Source organism: Melanotaenia boesemani, chromosome 3 (genome assembly GCF_017639745.1).
Source record: "Melanotaenia boesemani isolate fMelBoe1 chromosome 3, fMelBoe1.pri, whole genome shotgun sequence".
Taxonomy (NCBI): domain Eukaryota; kingdom Metazoa; phylum Chordata; class Actinopteri; order Atheriniformes; family Melanotaeniidae; genus Melanotaenia; species Melanotaenia boesemani.
Window position 1 is genome coordinate 18,493,837 of NC_055684.1, and position 19,302 is coordinate 18,513,138.

Consider the following 19,302-nt stretch of genomic DNA (forward strand, 5'->3'; position numbering starts at 1 on the left):
AAATTATAAGACATTTACATTCAAAATCCACGTTTCCTCTAATGTGTAAAAACTGAATTTCTCTAAATGACCTTATAAAGAATTCAATGAAATCAGTGTAATCAGCTTTTTTTTTTCTCGCTGTGACCATTGATAACGTCACAATAAAGTAAGCGTTCCTCCCCTCGAGTCATATTTGAAAGCACAAGAGTTCATGGATTAACCAGGGTGTACTGAGATCAGTCAGTTGTTTACAGCCTCAGTGACATGGCAATGTCCATGAGGAGGATGCGAAGCAGTCAGATAAATAAACAGTAAGGCAATAAAAACCGCAGCTCCCAAAATATACGAGTGTTTATGGAAAATCATCTGAAAGAAGTAGGCATTATTGTTTTTGTGGTTGCAACGATTACAAATACAAGTTGGATTTGATTTGGTTATAACTAGGACTGTGTTTTCAGTCTTTCACTTTATTTAAACTCCGGTATCTCTAATAGGCGCAGAATTTGTGTTTCAAACTTTTCTGGCCGCTGTTATGATACAAGTCAAGACTGTTGAGAATGGAAAGTTGATCCCTTCTATAAAAAATTTATTGCTCCAACATATTTTAGAGGAGTGACCCCCCCCACCCCCGCCCATCTAATGGCACAAAAAGCCTGATAACATGTTGACCCTGCCATTCAAAAAGCTGAGCTCTTTTCTCCCTTTTAACAAGCTGTAAATGATTGAGGATGGTGTATGTGTGGGTTATTCATGCTTTGTGAAGTTTAAAATGTTTAGACATATATTTTATTTAAGCTTTGTATGTTTTGGTTTATGGCTGTTTTTAGTACATGCTTATCATGTTAGATTATCTGAGTCGCTGTTTGCTGTTTAAGGATTTTATATGTCCACATTACAGATATTTTAAATTCTTGGGCACTGTGTGGTAGTTTTACCAGCAATTTCCTGTTTGGTTTGAGTATTATCACGTTTTGTACTCGCTTAATTTACTTTACTAGCATACCTTTAAATCTGTACTTCTCAAGTTAATATCACACTAATGATTTTATACTAGGACAGGCTATTAGACTTAAAGGTACCATATGTCAAGCTTGTCCACTTCAATAAAGATCTAATGAAAGCCCCACAGTCACTCAATGACTTTATGAGATGTAGAAACTATTGGAGAGCATAAAAATGGTTAATTTAACCTGGTTGCTGCTCTGAGGGATTTTACCTCTTTATTGTGTTTCCTTTGTATTTAACCTCAACCTTAAAAGGAAGCAGGAAAAGTAACCGGGAACCTCCCGGGGAACCAATTATATTTCCTCCTGTGTTCTCTGCAATGTAATGAGTGCAACACGATCTTTTTCTACTCTTAAAGTGTTTTTTTTTCTTATTCTTCCTTTTCTCAGTAGATTTAAGAAAACTTTCTTTTCTTTTTTTTCAGTGACCCCTTTAGCTGACCTGTACATTTCCTGTCCTGGTGGAAATCTCACACACTTTTAACCCAATGAATAATATAACATTTCAGAAAGTACTTTCCTATATGTAGTAGCAGCTTAATATTTAAATTAAATCATACAGTTTTACAAGCTGTTAGACACTTCATGCCATAAACATGCCATCACTGTCTTTTGACGTTTGCAAGATTAAACTTGAAATGCACTGATGAGTATTTCCTCTGCAAATCATCATGCTGAATTCAGCTGAAGTTTTATGTATTCACGCATAAAATTTCAGCTCAAACAAGCACAGTACCTTTAGATTATAAACAGCCTATAGCAATTCTTTTTTTTTTTTTCTTTGTGTCCAGAATTTATCTGACACCTATAGGATACTGAGATTTTCAGCAGTGATGACATGACAAGTAAAGGATGATATTTTATGTTCATAAAATATTCAAGATGGTGTGCAAAGATAGAGGCAACATTCAAGCTAAACGTTTGTTGGACTAGAAACTGATTTAGCAAGCGGCCAGCCCATATATCAGGGCGTCTTGGTTTAATCGGAATAACTTAGCACTTAGCACAGAGTGACGCATGTTTGTGTGTGGGTGGCAGGACTGCATTGCGTGTTGGTGTCCATGAACATGTCGGCATACATGCAAATGCCTTTGCACGTCAAGTTGTCTGTGAGGAGAGGTTACAGAGGGAGCTAAAAGTGAGGAACAGAGTGAGGAAATAGAGCAGAAGAATACGCGCCTGACATAAAGAAATCTTGAATAATTCTGCCTTAAGATGTGTGAGGGCTGCAAAGAGCATCCAGAGGTCGTTCCCATAGCAACCTTTGCCCAGGGAGATCACTGACCCTCCCGCCATGTACTACAAGTGGAGCACAGATTGTAGGTCACATATGGCACCAGCGATCCAATCAAGCCTAATCTGGCTTGACTTGTGGGTTATAAATTATACTGAAAAGCTGGTTTACACTGTGGCTTAGCTCATCAGTAGGCTCAACTGTATAATAACGTCCATGTTAATGGAAACGTCATGAAATGACCCATTAAATCTGTATGTTAAGAAATATATATATATTTTTTTGTTTGTTTGTTTGTTTTTTTTTTTTTGTCCATCGGTGAGAAAAACAAAGCTCAGCAGTTGAACTGCTAAGCACTCAACCACCATTATAAAGATTAATTGTTTGACTTGAATGTCCCATATACATGCATCTACATATGTATTATAGCATTGTAAACAGTTAGCTGTGGAGCTACATCCACACTAGATGCAGGGAATTTTCACATGCAGCCTCGGTTGTCCTTTGCGTCAATTCCTTCACTAAACAGACAAGTGATGAATCACTGGCAAGCTTTCACATAGTCCCTCACTGTGTCTTGTTGTATACTGGTGTGATTTTTAACCCTTTATTACGTAACCAAAGCGTTTTCCCTCGAAGTTGTTAAAGTTAGATATCAAAGTAATTGGTAATATTGTAGATGGTTTATATTTTTTACCTGAGTTATAAATCTGTTAAACATAGACCAGAAGTAAATATGTGTGCATGTGAACTTAACCATCAGTTAAAAATGGCATCATAGTTAAAAATGCATGAACTTTATAAAAGTTTAAGTTGTAAAGAAAGAACATATCAATAATTCTCTCCATTGTATCTAAGAAATGATCAATTCTTATTATTTCTTTTTATAGTCTATTTAATGTTTGAGCTCTCTTTGCAAATTGTTAAAAAATAATATTTGGAATTCAACCTTTTAATAATTCTAATAATTTTCTTTTAACGCTTACAAACTTATTTTTTTATTTATTTAATTTTTATTTTTATTTTTATTTTTTTTATTTAATCCAAAAATGACATGTTCCCTTTTTATTTGAATCTGACTTGCAACTCAAAACTTGAAGCTTGCAGTCTGAAACAGAACAACAGATACATGTAGTTGTATCTATTATGTCACTGAGTTGCTTGCTGAAGATGTTTTTGTAAAAAAAAAAGGGCTGGCATGTGCTTCAGCCTGTACCTTTAATTTGCTTTATCTCTTGTTTTTTTCTTGCTTTATGATTTTATTGAGAGATTTTGAATGCTAATCAAATGAACAAACAAAAGAACCTAAATCTACAGAAACATGTAAGAAGGATGTAGAAAAAATGAAGAAGATACCTAATATTAGCAACAAGGCCAGTTTCTTAATAGAAGCAGGCAGCCTATCCTATTTAAGAAAGAGATATTGTGTCATTTTGACAATTTAATATGTTATTACTTCAACTATGGTATTTATAGGAGTTAAAATGGCTATTTTCAGACTCTGAAAAATGCTTCATTATTTAGCGAAAAATAAAATATCTTATACTTCTCTTTCTATCAGATAAGACATTCTCACTGCTTCGTTTCTTTTTAACATCTCTGTACACACATAAACTCATCAGTGCGGGAAATTCTGTGGAAACCCCCTGTGAGGGTGTGAAGCCTGCACCCTTGGAGCAGAAACACAAATATGAATGATTTATACATTGTGCAGCTGAGATATTGGTATTGTGTTGCTGCCTGACCTCAAATGGGCCTTATAGTTATGTTTTTTTTTTCTTTGTGGTTGCAGAGGACTCACTTTAATTTTTGCACACTTTCAAATTGTAATTAATGCCAGATTCGTATGTGCACTGTAGATGGCTGCAAACAGAAGAGGACACAGTCTGATCAGGATGTAATCAACAGAATGATGGATGAAAAAATTTCTCATAATAGTCAAAGATAACTTTGGAGCACAATGTTTTTAAAATTGTGTATTGGCAACAATATAATTTTAATCAATATATTTGTATTTAGCAAGTGATTTTAAGGCGGCGAGGCGGCACTCAGTCCTGACCGCTAACCGTCTCTCCTTGCTCTATCACTGCCCCGTGGTTCCCGATTTTATGAGTGAGCTGGTAATAATCACGGGTGACTGGATTTTCACCTTTTTTGCTGTGATCTATAAGTGAGGGCACATATGGGAATGCTTGGGGTCTGAAGTCAGGGGATTCTTTGCATCTGCTTCTCATTCCTTTACCTGCTTCTTATATGCTCCAAACTGAGCAAATAACACATTACATGCGGAAGAATTGCTGTAATAACTCAAAAATGTTAAACCCAACTTATTATTACTGTGCAAACTCATTTTGCACCTACAGAAGTTTTGAAGCTGAGGATTTTTTTTTTCTTTTTTTTATAATTTTTCAGAAACATATTTAAAAATCTTGCACATCTTGAAATGTTAAAGATAAATGCTTGTGTGTGTTGATAAAGCTATTCCAAGTTTTCAAACTAGAGTAAATAATTACTTCTTGTGTTTAGGAAACAAAGTATTTTATAAAAAGCAGACAGTTCAGTATTGAAGATATTTGATTTAGGCTGTTAAATACAGGTTGTCATCAATGGAGAATAATTAAAAATACTTAGAGAAATACTACTGTATGTAGCTTCTGTGGAAATGTCTTAACATTATGTCTCTTACCTTATAGGAGTTACTGTAGTCAGTGGTCTGGATATCTGCCTTTAAAAATTACTCACACTTCATCATCTCTGGGTCACAACGGGGGAAAAAAAAAACTTTGAATGATGTGAATAATAAAGGACAAAACTCTATCAGAGGCTTGAAATTTCACAAAATGACATATGACAAGACACATTGTATAAAAACTGAATGAAATCAAAGTAAATGCATAGATATTTTCAGCTTTACTCAATTCAACTCATGTTTATTTAAACAGTGCATTTCAAGCAAAACAGCTTTAGTTAGAGCAAGACAAGATTAAAAAAGTTAACACATATTAAACTAGTTTAATAACTTTAATTCATATGAATTACAGTAAAAGCAAACAGTTAAAATATTTATTAAAAATATATTAAATAAAAACTGAGCATAATAAAATAAACAGTGAAACAAAAGGTGCTTTGTATATTTGATGTTTAGTGTTAATAAGCAGAAATTGTATCCGTACCCCATGTGAAAGCAGTTCGTTTTACAGAAACAAACCTCAAAATGAAAAGCTCTGCCTCCCATTTTGTTCTAGAAACTCTGAGGGGACAAAAGCAGAGCCACATACTGAGACTAAAGTGTTGTCGTGGGTTGACATGGAACAATAAGATCTCCCTGACAGGTCAGAATGAGAAGCACTTAACTCTTTTCTGAACGTTAACAGGGAACTAGCATACAGAGACAAGCACAGGCAGAATATCCATCAGCTTTAGTGAGCACTCTGGCTGCAGTGAAAGATTTTCAGGGAATTATTCTGGAGAAATGAAACTGAAATAGAATTTAAAATTAAATATATCCATTAGTTCCACGTTCAGCAATGAAATCATAAACATAAGTTATCTAAAAAAAAAAAAATGTAATTTCTTCAGTGGAATATTTATTATAAAGTAGTAAACTGGATGTTACCAGAAAGGGGTTTGATCATATGATAACTTGACAAAGTGGATCACACAGAAATGAAACATTTAGTGTTTTACATAGTTTTTTTTTTATCTTCCTTATAATAAATAATAATAAATTTAATTGATAGAAATTAATCATTTGTAGACACGCTTTAATATGTTCTTTTCATATTGAGAGCAATTATTTCACATTAAACAACTGTAAGGAGAAATTCCATACAATCAAACAAAATAGCATAAATAAAACACCTCAGAACAGAGTGAAAAGCAAAGTTTATTTTCCCTAAAATCAATAAAGTTTGCTCTTGCTTAGTCCCATAATGCAATGTCTGAGAAGCTGGTAGAAGTGTCAAAATGCTGCTGCGCAGACTGTAAATAGATCCTTTAACTGCTTTTTAAAAGGGAGCTGAATAGATTAAAAGACAACTAATGTAGCAGTGCAAACCTCCTGATCAGCAGCCATCAGGTTCAGTCATGTCACGTCAGCCCAGGCAGCTTCTAATCTCATGTTGTCCTTCTGAACTCTGCAGCTGTATCTTTAAAATGTCCTCAAGGTTCACTGAGCTTGATGGAACTTTCTGGTACAGTAAAGTGCAACCCAGCGTGAGTGATCGGGCCTTTTCTTGTTACTGAATCATGCAATGTTCTACCTCTCATATGGCTTGTTTAGGGAAAACCAGCTAGTTGTGTGAACAAAAGAAAGAGAGGTGCGACCGGTGAGAAGAGGAAGAGGTGACAAGAGCAAAACTGTGACACTAATGCAGTTTGAAATCGTCTCTAATGCCCTGTTTTGAAATTGGAAAAATTGACCTTTCTCACAGAGGTGACACAAGCCTGCACTATGAGATGTTGCAAGGGCTAAGTGGAGGTTTGCAAGAAAGCTGCAGTTGAGCCTGAAGGCCGAGCAAATAATTCATGAGTAATTTAATATCTGGAACAGAGTGCACTGCACTCAGGATGTTGGCCCGGATAGACAGTGATCTGGGAGCAGGGTGGGGGCGTGGAAAAGAGTCAAAAGGGTAGACCAATGACTAGTTAACGCTGCTCTTTAACTTCCATCCACTCTGCTGCTCTAGAGATAAAGAGTTGCCATTAACCTAAAATAAACTTTTGTCTCAATGACACATCTCCAAGAGCTACGGTACTGATCTGGGACATGCATCAGTTTTGCATGTGGAGCAATCTGGTTTTCCTGAGTGTGGGCTTCACTTTTCGTGCTGCTCTTTTGTTTATATTAATAACTGGTTTTATAATATATTAAAAACTATTGTGCAACATGAATAAAAGCTTACTAAGAATTTAACATCCTTACCTAGAAGGATTTATTTTTTCTTTAAAAAAAAAAAAAGAAAAAAGAAAAATGCCAATTATATTGGTATGCATGAATTCTACTTGTCCTGCATGTATTTATAGCAAAATTCAGGTCTTATGGTACCTGACTCTATATGCTATTTGTTAAAAATGGTAGCCTATCTGTCACTGAAGTGGTACATCTGTCTAGTTCACTAAGACTGGAGTTATAGCACAGCTGTAACATTCGCATCTCGCAGTGCTGGAGAGCTCTCAGAGAGCACTCAAAACATTTTAGTCATTCAGGTGTTAATAAATTAGTCTAGTAGAAAACACTGAAAATACACATCCTGGAGGAAAAACATCCAACAAACTTACTTCGTATTGCCATCAATCAAGTAAAATCAAGTAAATAAATGAAAACATGAGCCAAGATCTTTATTTGGCTAATGTGCTAAAGCTGGCACTACTGGTTGGTATCTCATGTGTCTTTAATAGTTTCAGGTTACAATATAAAAGTAGTCATAAAAGTTATATTTGAAGCAGGGGAAGAGAAGAAACGAGCATAAAATCTGTTTTTATCTCTCATACTGCCTACTGGCTATGTCCCTGAAGTAAATAGAAAAAGCCACAAACTGTTATTTGTTTTATTTATTTGAGATCTATTATAGTTTAAGAGCGGCGATGATCATCAGAAGAAGATATGCATTATTAGTAAATAGACTGATAGAACTATAGACTATAGATTGGCATCACCAAGTATTTATGCAACAATGCTCTGAAAATGAACTGAACAGCATGTATTTAAAATTATATTTACTAATATCTGTTGTCTTGAGTGTATGTATCTCAGAGTATACAATATTTGGGTTGATTTTCTTTTCAGTCATTTACAGATTTAGTTCAGCATTAAATTTTCTGGAGGCAGCTATGATGCATTTGTTGTGTTTGGACGGTTTTATGAGGCATAGCATATTGAAACGGTATGATGCCAGTTACAGTCACGTGGGGAAAATCCCTTGGCATCACTATCTACTGTTGGCACACACACACAGTTCCATATCAGAGTGGGAAAACATGTTGATGCTTTGTTGTGAGCAAAAATGTGCATAAGCAAACACACTGGTCACTCAGCTGTGTATAACACAAGATCTTTACTATGATCTTTACTTATTAATGCAGTTGTGACTGACAAATGCTTAGCCCTTTATCTCTGTTTTTCAGATTTGATCATATAATCTTATAGTAAATAGTATTTTTCTATATATAACTAAACAAAAAAAAATGCATTTGCTTCAGTTTTGTTTGTTTTCTAAATGTAATTCATGAAATAAGTTCCACTTTACCAATCCTATATAATACAAAGCCTTGGTATTTCACACATTTTCATTAATATTTACTGGACTCTCAAAGGGGCTTACATTGCAATACAACTCTCTCTCTCCAACTTTGAGGTTGCTAGGAGATGGGGACCAATCCAACTGTTGTATGAGTGATTTTAGGCCCAAACAGGTGCTCCATAGGTAAACTATAGGGTAAAACCAGATTAATGAAATAAATTCATTCATCAATTCTTTCAGCCTCCCAGGCTGGGAGACCTCTGGAGCCTTTTCCCTGTAGCATCAAATTTTCAGTGTAACCACAACTTCATCATTTTGTTATATTTCAGTACCATGCTGTTTACTTTTCATATGAAACAGTGAAATTAAATGAAAAAAAAGTATTAATCCCAGAGGGAAATTGCAATTATGGCATGTTAAATTTTGGTGTAACTCTTAAAGACACCCCCTGTAGAGGTGGAAAAGCCAACCAACATGATACATCAAACAAACTTGCAGTACAAATTTGCAGTATTTACATACCAGTCACTAGCCCAAAAACAAAACAAAACAAAAAAAAAAAACAGAGACAAGCCTCACAAGTCACTGAGGCCAAATCAGATAAGAATGGATATTCAAATAAACATGCACAACGCTATGATAAATAAAGAGAACTTGTAAGAAAAGCCTGGTCCAGTAACACTTAGCACCCCAAAACTGGGCTGGCTGCCACATTCAGACAACAGAAAAGACAGAATTGTGGACTGAGAAGACCATGTGACTGCTGCACTTTTGTTAGCAGAAGAGGCTTTCTGCCACAAAGTTCACAAACAAGTTGGACAGCCTGGATTTCAATAACAGCCAAATTAACTGAGCTGAAACAGATGTAGAGCTGAACAGGATTCTAGATGACCTGTATGGGTCAGCTGTACTCTAGGTCCTGACAGAGGATAGTGTTGGATACTGCTTTATCCTCTGGACCTAAACAGAGGAGGAGATTGACCACAGCTCAACAGACCGAGGCAGTTAGAATTCAGATAACTCAGATAACTTCGAAACCGATGCGGGGTACAGATGAAGGACATTATCTAACTTGTCTGGCAGAAATACTGTAAACTGATGGTGCTTTAAGATTATCTCCAAACCCTAGGAAGGAACTGACAGTCAGTTTTGGCAAACTCCAATTCTTTGGGGACTTCAAAAGAACTAGAAAATCTTGGATTAAATTATGTTTATCAAACCCATTACTTAGGACAGCTGAAGAAGGCTCTTCTGCTCGATAGGAATGTTAGTTAAAGCCGTTTTGTTTTTTAAATCCTGCTACTGCCTGCTCCTGTTGAATTTCAGGCTATAACTACATCCTTCCATGGATTCCATGAGACCCAACCCAATCCCTGTGCAGCACTCCAGTGTGAACTGTCTAACAAATGTTTATTTGTCCATCCATCAATTGTCTTTACCTGCTTATTTTAAAGTAGGGTAGTGAGGGGGGGTAGGACCCTATTCCAGCTGCTATAAGGCAAGACCCTGGACAGTCTATCATAGGGCAACAACATGAGACAAACCAACATGTAAGTTTTATTAGATTTACATGAGAGTAAATCAATAGACATGAGTTAAAAGCAAGTTAATGTTAAATAATTCCTAAAACATACTTTTACTTAGTTTCATGAATGCACATCCGAACAAAATAAAAGTGGTAAAGTCTAGTGTAACTTTGTATAACAAGTCGAATCCAGAAGACGGCAGTAATGCATTTTGTAGCTGTTTGTAAACTGCCATGAAAATAAATGGAGAAGAAGAATGTGTGTAACACACACATGGACAGGTGAAACAACTCCCTCACACTTTCTTTAACCGAAGATCATCATCTCACCAAGCACTGCACTTAAAGTCCTTCTTTAATGTTAAATCATTTGTCACTTCCTAACTTTGAATAAAGACTGTGGTAACAGAGCTGTAATGAAAATGGGACCAACAGTTTATTTTCTGACGCTTTCGCTCAATGATTCCCAGTCAGGTAGTCATGGGCTGTGTAGCAGTAATCATTAAGCAACATTTTCATTAATTGAACTTTCACTCCATGACCTTCCATATCCCATTTGTAAGCATTTTAAGTAAAAAAATTCTACATGTGTTTTTAGTGAAGAGGGAGAATAATGTAGAAATTGGTGTTGAATTTTCTTCATTAACGAGATCTTTCTTGAACAACACACATCTGGAAACATGCAATACCTGCACACATAAGTCAGAATTCAAGCTACTTTCACAGATTATTCATGCCATGTTCACTGATTCACTTCCACATCACAGAAGCTGGCTTTGAACTGTGCTGTTGTAACAGACCAGATGCGCCCTCTCCTCTTTAGCCTTAACAATTTTCCTTTTTTTAAATCTACAATTTGAAACGTTTAGATGTGAGAACTTATGTATATTTTCCTCAATTTTTTTTTTTTTTTTTTGTGTGTGCGTGTGTGTCCCTGAGCCAAAGCTTTGTATTCCACAGCAGAACCATAATTTTTTCATGTAATGCTGCCAGAGGACATGAAGATCTAAGGATCACAGCCAATCAATATTTAATAATGACATTACTTTGATTTCTCTAAATGGATTAAAAATGATAAAAATTTATTGGCTTGAATAATATTTAGTATTTATTTGGCCATCTTTGAATTGTTTTCAGTTAAATATGGAGTTAAAATACTTTGCATACCTCCAAAATGCATTGCAGCTTTTTGTGACAATGAAATAATAATAAAAAGTGAATAATTATAAGTGAATGTAAAATATTTAATGTTTTAAGTATAACACTGTCTTTTATTCTCACATAGTGAACCCTGCAACTTAAACATTCTTTACATCTATTGTATAACATTTGCTGGGAGTTATCGTTGCAATAGTACTTAATTAAAAAGACATGAAGTCATGTTAATCCCCTCTCATAAAGTCTAATAGATATTTTTACATGCTTTTTTCATGTTCAGAATAAAGCTATTGTGCATTGACTTTTGTTTATCTGTTATATTTTTTACTCTGTAAAGCACTTTGGCTTGCTCATGAATGTTTGATAAAGTACTATACAGTACATAAAGTTGAGTTGAGTTGCATTGTGGTTATAGGCGAACTGAGATCCTTCCTGGAAGGAGATGTTAAGGTCATTAGCATGACTGGTGCTTCACCTGTTCATACAAGTAAAGATGTCTTCTGTGATGGCACCACTGACACAACAAGATCCATGTCAGTTTGTGACCTCCAAGAGAAGAGCTCTTTGCTCGTCTCTCATGTGGCTCATGATGGTGTGAAACTGCTGGCATCAGAATCAATAGCTGTCAGCACACTGTCATTTCTGATTCCACAAGGGACATTTACCACTGTAGCTGGTGGGAAGACCTGCAGACATCTTTGATGAAGACGGGAAGGTGAGGAGACTAAATGAGAATTTGCAGGTTTCCCTACACTTAGATGTACCTGTCACTTATTAGTCTCAGGTGACTCGATGTAACTTCATGGACACAATTGGTTTCTAGACTGTGGCGGCAGAGAACTGCTTAAAATCTAACAACTACTGCACAGATATAAGGTGCTGGAGGGCTTGTTTAAAGAACTGAATTGAGTCATAAAATATGATTATTTTTTGTAATAGTAGAACTTAACCTATATTTTCTGGCATTATGTATGTGGTGAAAAATGTGATTATATATATATATATATATATATATATATATATAAAGGTGTAGTGGGGGCGCAAAATTCTCAGCAGGACAAAATATCTAAAAAGAGACAAATACACGGATTTAATCTACATGACATTTTTTTAAGTTAATGTTAGATAAAAATATCATTCACTTATTTATTTATATAAACAAAATCAAATATAAATTATTTATTTATTTATTCAACTCTTTCACAAGTGTGGACTTAATACCTTTTTATACCTTTTTTTTTTTACCCCATTTTGGTTGCACAAAATCATCATTTGCGACACTGGGTTCTGAATGCTTTCTGTGTGTGTGTTTTGCAGTTGTTGGACGTGTTGACAGCGAGCACAGGATAGCAGAGGGCTTGTGCTTCTGCAGCATCGAACCTTACCATAAGCCACGACTGGCTGGATCCATAGTGTCACCCAGGGGTCGCGATGGGTTTGGCCCTCTGAACTCTCCAATGTCTGCTGAAGCATGAAGGCATCAATGCTCGCACCCCCCTGAGGCGCTGCTGCCCACAGCCCGGCTACATGAACCCAATGCATTTATCCTGCAGTGCAAAATCCTGAACAACATCAGTTGTTTGCCTCTGCAGGCTGAGGCTGATCAATGGGCCACCCACACTCATTAATCTGGGTAAATGACAATTGACAGAGTCTTGTACCATGGGCGTAAAAATGAAGTGTGTGGATGTGATGAAGCTGACGCAAATATATACATTGAATGACCTCTTTCTGATGTTTGGTTTGACCCTAAAACTTGAGTTGGTCCCATTCTGATGCAAAAACCTATGACATCATGTATTAATCAATATAGAGTTTTGTCGTGTCATCTTTAAACAATTCTAGTCCTGTGTGTTTTGATTTAATGTTTGACAGTTTTACTTGGACATTATTTCAACATTTTACCCACACTAAAAGAGTTGGGACATTCTGTAACGATTAAAAGTTAAGACTATTCCTGGAATGAGCTATGTGTTAATCATGATCAATAACTTTCTAAAATGATCACTTGGCTTGGCAAAAAAAATAAAGGATGAATCATGAAATGAGAAAAGCATGCAAAAAAAAAAAATGATTTATTTATGTTTTCTTCTGGTTGGTTCTGGATTATCAGAAAATTCAGTTGTTTGGTCAAATCAATAACCACATGTAGACAAGCGTAATAGTCCCTAGGCCGTAAAATAGCTTTGGCCCAGATTCTTCTCATGGAATGATGGCACTTCAAACGTCTGCTCCTATTTGCTGCTCATACAGACCACAAAAAAAAAAAAAAAAAAAAGCTTGCTGCACATCAACCAGACACACAGCTTGAGTGTGTCGTGAGGACTGCTGCAAATCTGGGCCACAGCTCATTTTACCGTGATCTAGCCAAAGAACAGCAAATAAAGATACCAATTAGACAATGCTTCATTTTAGAGTACCACAAGGGAACATGTTTGCAAAATTCAACCACAAAAGATGACAAAATATGAGAGCACACAGCTTGATTCAGATATCAGGTGATGGAAAAAGACTAAACTTGAATGACTGAACTTTCACAAATAGTAAGACATTTTGTTATATCAGACACATGGAATATGGTTTGATCTTCGAATGTGAAGCTTTTCACTTGTGATCTCCTTGGGTTTGTTGTGTGTGTATGGTTTTTCTCTGCCCCCTAAAGGTCAACAACATCTAAAAATCAAGTCAGAATTTCTGCACATTAAGATAAGAAAAAGATGTTCAGTGTTATAGACATTCTAGAATCATAAATAGAATTGCTTTAAGGGGGATCCAATTAAATAAAGCCCTAATTTGCATGAACGTCTTGTAATGCATGTCAAAAACAAATGCAAACCATGTGAATGACTAAACAAGCATGAAGCATGAAGCGGCATTGGCAACAGATGGAATTTTCCCCCACTGCAGGGACATTCCATGAAAAGCACATCAACCCTGCAATTAGGTTTACTTCTCAACCACAAACAAACACACACGCACACATCAACTTTCATGCATTCTCTATCTGTTTGTACTTTGCAAGTGACACTGAGGGCCATTCACTGACCTATATATTAGGGGCGTGCTTGAGTCACTTCATTCAGTTGTCCTTATCTTTGCTTCGGAGTAACAATACAGTAGGTCAAAGGTCAGGAGAAAGCCACTGAATGACCAGTGGTCACACCCATAAACATGATAGCAAAGAACAAAAAGCCTTGGCTGCTTGTTTATGTCATGAATGCTGCAGGCTTGGTCTGTCAGCAGCCTCAGAGATGACACCACTAGGGAAATCTCCAGATCCAGCTCAAAGGGCCACAGTGTTCTTTCAAAGGGCACACTGTATAGTTTGCATTTGCAAGTAATTTAAAGGCGTGACACTGAATGGTGTTTAAGTGGTGTGTACAACACCTGGTGGAGAAATAAATCATTGAAACAAGAATCAGTTCACATGTATGGACAGACTGCCAGAGTCTGTTTAGTGCACTCTCAACAATACCATATCACTTTCAGCTTCCAACATTTCTACTATCACCCTTCTTTCAGTAAAATATTTACAGTTTATAGCTTCCTTCAAACGTATTAGCAGCAGAGAAAAAAGGTAGCATGATAAATAAGGATCTAGAAATTTACAGCATAACACAGCCAAAGATGAGGACTCAAGTCTATAACTCGGACTCGAGTTGCACTAAAGTCGCATTTCCAGTGACTTGAGATTAGACTTGCACTCAAAAGACTTGAGACTCGTGAACAATCTTATTGTTTTCATGGTCTTCTCTCTGTCTGATCGCCTGTCGGCTGTCTGTGTTCCTTCACACAAACAGAAGCTGGTTTCCGTTACAGATTTTTACGAAATAAAAGCAATATTTCTAAAAAAAAGTGCAATCGCGCCATCTTTACTTGAAATGAACAGGTCACATGTACCCCTATGTCACATTCAGAGGTGTGTATATGCAAAAAAAGTGTTTCCATTAAACTTTTGCGATATACTTTTATACTGACACTTTTAAAAAATCACCTCATGAGAGCCTAAAAACTTTTAGCAACATTTGAGAGGTTTTTACAAATGTAGGTGTTTCCATTTCCATTTTTTATTGTGATATTTAGGTTTTGCACAATTCTAGGGTTAATGGAAATTCACCTACAGATGCATAAATCAAAACAATAGCAACGTCATCACATCTGTTGCTACATCGACACTGTAACTTTTGGGTATTAAAAAAAAGTTAAGAGAGACCAAAATAAGAGCAGCAAACTGCAACGTCTGTGGTATAAGATTGTATGCACTACAGCATAAAATTCCTGGATGCTGGATCCACCACATCCACCTTCACCTTCCTGGAGAGCTACTGTAATATGAAAGCTTCGAGCCTCCGCAGTATAAATGTTCTGTTGTTACCTTTGTACTAAAATAATGTTAACGCCATCAGATTGTCTCCACTGAAAGTGTTCTGAAGAAGAACATTTACTGACCACAGTTTCCATAAGCTGTGACTTTGCCATGATGACTAACTGGGACTAAACTGGGAACAGACCCATTGTGAACAATGTGGTTTTACTGGGTCTGTTTATTAGATGCAGCTGTTGCTGATTTTAGAGTGTAAGGAATAGTTATTGGACCTGCAAGTATTTGATCTAAATTAATTATAATATTGAGAGTATTTTTTCTTTAGATTTGAACAGTTTAACATGAACCCTTTCTCTGCTTATCTCAGTTATTTCAAGCCCTTAAAAAATTAAGATTTTTCTTAGCAGACCAGATGGCAGGCGCCACATGGCAGATTACTCATTACAACTAAAACTGACTTGTGACTTGACTTGGATTTGCCACTTAAAGGGGCAATAAATAGAAATTCAACATTTTTAGGCTGAACGTTTTTTTTAAAATTGCTAAGCGAAGATCTAGAGGTGTAATTTCATCTGGAGTATAGCATGACGTCACACACTGTCTCTCTTTGTTGATCTCCAGCCCCGTGTTAACCAGCTGGCTCATATTTTCGTGGAACGAAACGTTCACTTGCAGATGACCAGGATCTGAGATTACCTTTCTGTTTAGATTTTTGGTTTACGTTTTACTTTTCTGGATTCTTCATTTTCTTTAGCCAGTTCTACCCACTACATTACAGACATTTACTCCTGTTTCTGCACATTTGTCCTTAATTTCTTTTATTGTGCATTCTCAGTTTTCAAGCATCTTGCTTTGAGTTTTCTGTCCCAACATCTTTTCAGCAGCAGTGGATAGTTGCAAAAACATTAAATATAGACAATAGTAAAAGTTTGTTTCCCTTTTACAACTTTGCTCTAAATTTTACATAGAGCTGACTGATCACAGCTGCTATATTTTGCTCCAACTACCTTCACAAAGGAGTTTAAAAATGCTTGTCATTGTTTCAACTGTCACCCCTCAAATTGGAGGGGGGCAACAACTGCCTAAGCTTTGCAAACCCTCTCATTTTTTTTATTTATTTATTTATTTTTTAGAAATCCAAGTTTTATTGTGATTCCATATTGGTGTCCGTCTTTTTTTCAACCTGAAACTTAATTGCCCAAAAATGACTCTTTTATTGGATTTCTGTAGGTCCGGTTCACAAAACCAAGATGCCCAGCTGTGAAATGAAAGAGTTTTGGGTCATATCTGTGATTTGTTCTTTTCTCACTAAATACTGAATCTTCCAAAGTAATTCCACAATTTTTGTCAGGGTTGTAAATCTCAGGAGCAGTGGATAGCTCCAAAAACACATAAAATAGAAATGAAATAGAATAAAGCTTCACAGTGATTTAAGAAATTAAAAAGTGTGGGAATGGAATTTTGTTAAAAATGAAGGGAGGAAAAAGAACACTAACACAGAGGGAGAAAGCATCTGTATTTCTTGTATGCAGCAAAGGCGTAATGTAAAAATCTATTTTTGTAGTACGGGCAGACCAGCTGCAAATTAGAGCACAATGCATCAAGTAGCAATGAAGGAAAAAAGTGTTCCAGATTATGAAGCAAGTGTTATATTTCAGCCATTGATATGCAGCTGTGAATCAGCCAAACTTGGTTTCGGTCTTTTACTACCTCCCGTTTGTTTTAACTTTTTCTCCTCAAGATATATAAAAGGGTCTCACTTTTTACTGACCAGCACAAATAAATAAATAAATCACACTAAAATAGATTTGCAAGAGAACACATCTGTAGCTGCGGCTGCTTGGAAAATTGGTTATCAACTCCTATTTAATTGATTCCATTCTGTCTGAATGTTTGTCCAAAAATCTTGTTTAAAAATAAAATCTTTAATGCTTGAAAAAGAGGCTTTATTTACAAGTTTTCCAGTGCTTTGAGGTAAAATTTCCCCCAAGTTTAATAACAGCCCTGAATCTAACTGCTGAGATTTCATTATCATGTCTGACCTCGATGAGTGTGGTGAGGGGATTGTGTGCATGATTTGTGGGGTCTTGAAAAAGTAATGAAGAAAACACAGAGCAGATTTGTGTGATATGGTAATTGAGTGTCACATGTCAGTGCATTTGCTGGAACACATTCCTCACACAAATATGTCTTCACTATTGCTCCCATGTGTTCAGTCTTGTGAGCATTCTGGCAATTGGCAGCAGTTAATTTTCCACGTTTTCTACTTAAATGCATTTGGCTTGATATCCTGGCAGGCAGCACACCAGTTTTTTTCTTTCCTTTTTTAATTTTTTTTTTTGTATTTTTTTTGTTTTGCCATCCATTGAACATCAATATGAGACATACTGCATCCCGACTTTTCCCCAGGGAACTACTTTCAATGCCAATTTGTATCTAGGATGGAAAATCTTGTGGGTTTTGCTTTGGTGGCAACTCATGGCAAGACTGCACAGGCTTGGCACACAAATGAAAAGAAGAAGGAAAGATAGAAGCCAGGAGTGTTATTCACTTCAGTTTTTTTATTTTTATTTTTATTTATTTATTTTTTTGCTGTAAAGCAAACAATTAAAAACAATTAACTTCATACAGAGGAGGGTTATCAGCATCTCTACAACATATTCTTGTGATAATACATTACACAAGTTTTCTTTTACATAGTTTATCGTGTTTATTATACTATACTCTCTTAGAAAACTTGCCATGTAAGCATGTCTAAGGAGTAGTTGCTCTAAATTCTTCATGTCAAACCCATGGTTCCTTAAGGGCTGGGTTAATACTGGTGCATTCAAACGCCCCTGACTTAGAGACTGGATTGTGAAGTGGAACATTTCTGCCATCCAGTGGTAAGAATCTGTCACCACAGCTCAGATGCCGTGCCTTAAAAGTAAAACGCTGCACGCAAAAGTCCGAAATCAGTCATTAATTTTTGAATTAGTCTTTTTCTCCTAATTTTTTTAACTTATTCATCACGCATTTTATCCAGAGAATAAACATCACCTGAAGAGGCAACAGACACTGAACACACAGCTGCTGCTTACCTTATTGTGGTTTCTGAAAATGTAAAAACTTTTCACCACTTATTAGACATTAATATTTCAATAACATCTAAGTTGATATCTACAAATAGATTTTATTGTCATGAAACAGTTTTAAACAGAACAAAAAAGCATGTGCCAATATTTTTTTTTATATAATAGCTCTAAATAAGACATCTGGGTTGAAAAAAAGCCTTTTTCAGTCTTATATTTTTAATTTTCTTTTTATTGACATGCAGCAACCAATGTGATATTTCGATTTATAGTCACAGAGTGTCAACCTGAATGTCTGTATTTTTAGGGCAAAAAGAACACACACACACACACACACACACACACACACACACACACACACACACACACAGAACCCAAAAACTAACAAACAAAAACACATAACAACATGGATCCATGTGGAATATTTTTATATGCATTGTATTATCTATGGTTAGCAGAGTCTGGCCTGCATTGTAGTATAAAGTTCATCCATTTTTTTCAGCAGGTAAGAAACAAGTCCCTCATGTGATTTACATGCACTTCTATTATCTCTGCCTGTGAATGTCCATTCTCATGTCCATCAACATTTCAAAGTTAGGCTCCCCCGTAACGTTGTTTTATCATGAGGGTCTTTTTACTTGCTAACAACAAAATACTGAACATTTATCAGTCTTTGGCCATCATTTGAACATGAGTTAAAAAATAATATTTTGCTTTCCAGAGGCATTTTGCATCAAATGTTATAAGTGTTTCTTGATTGCA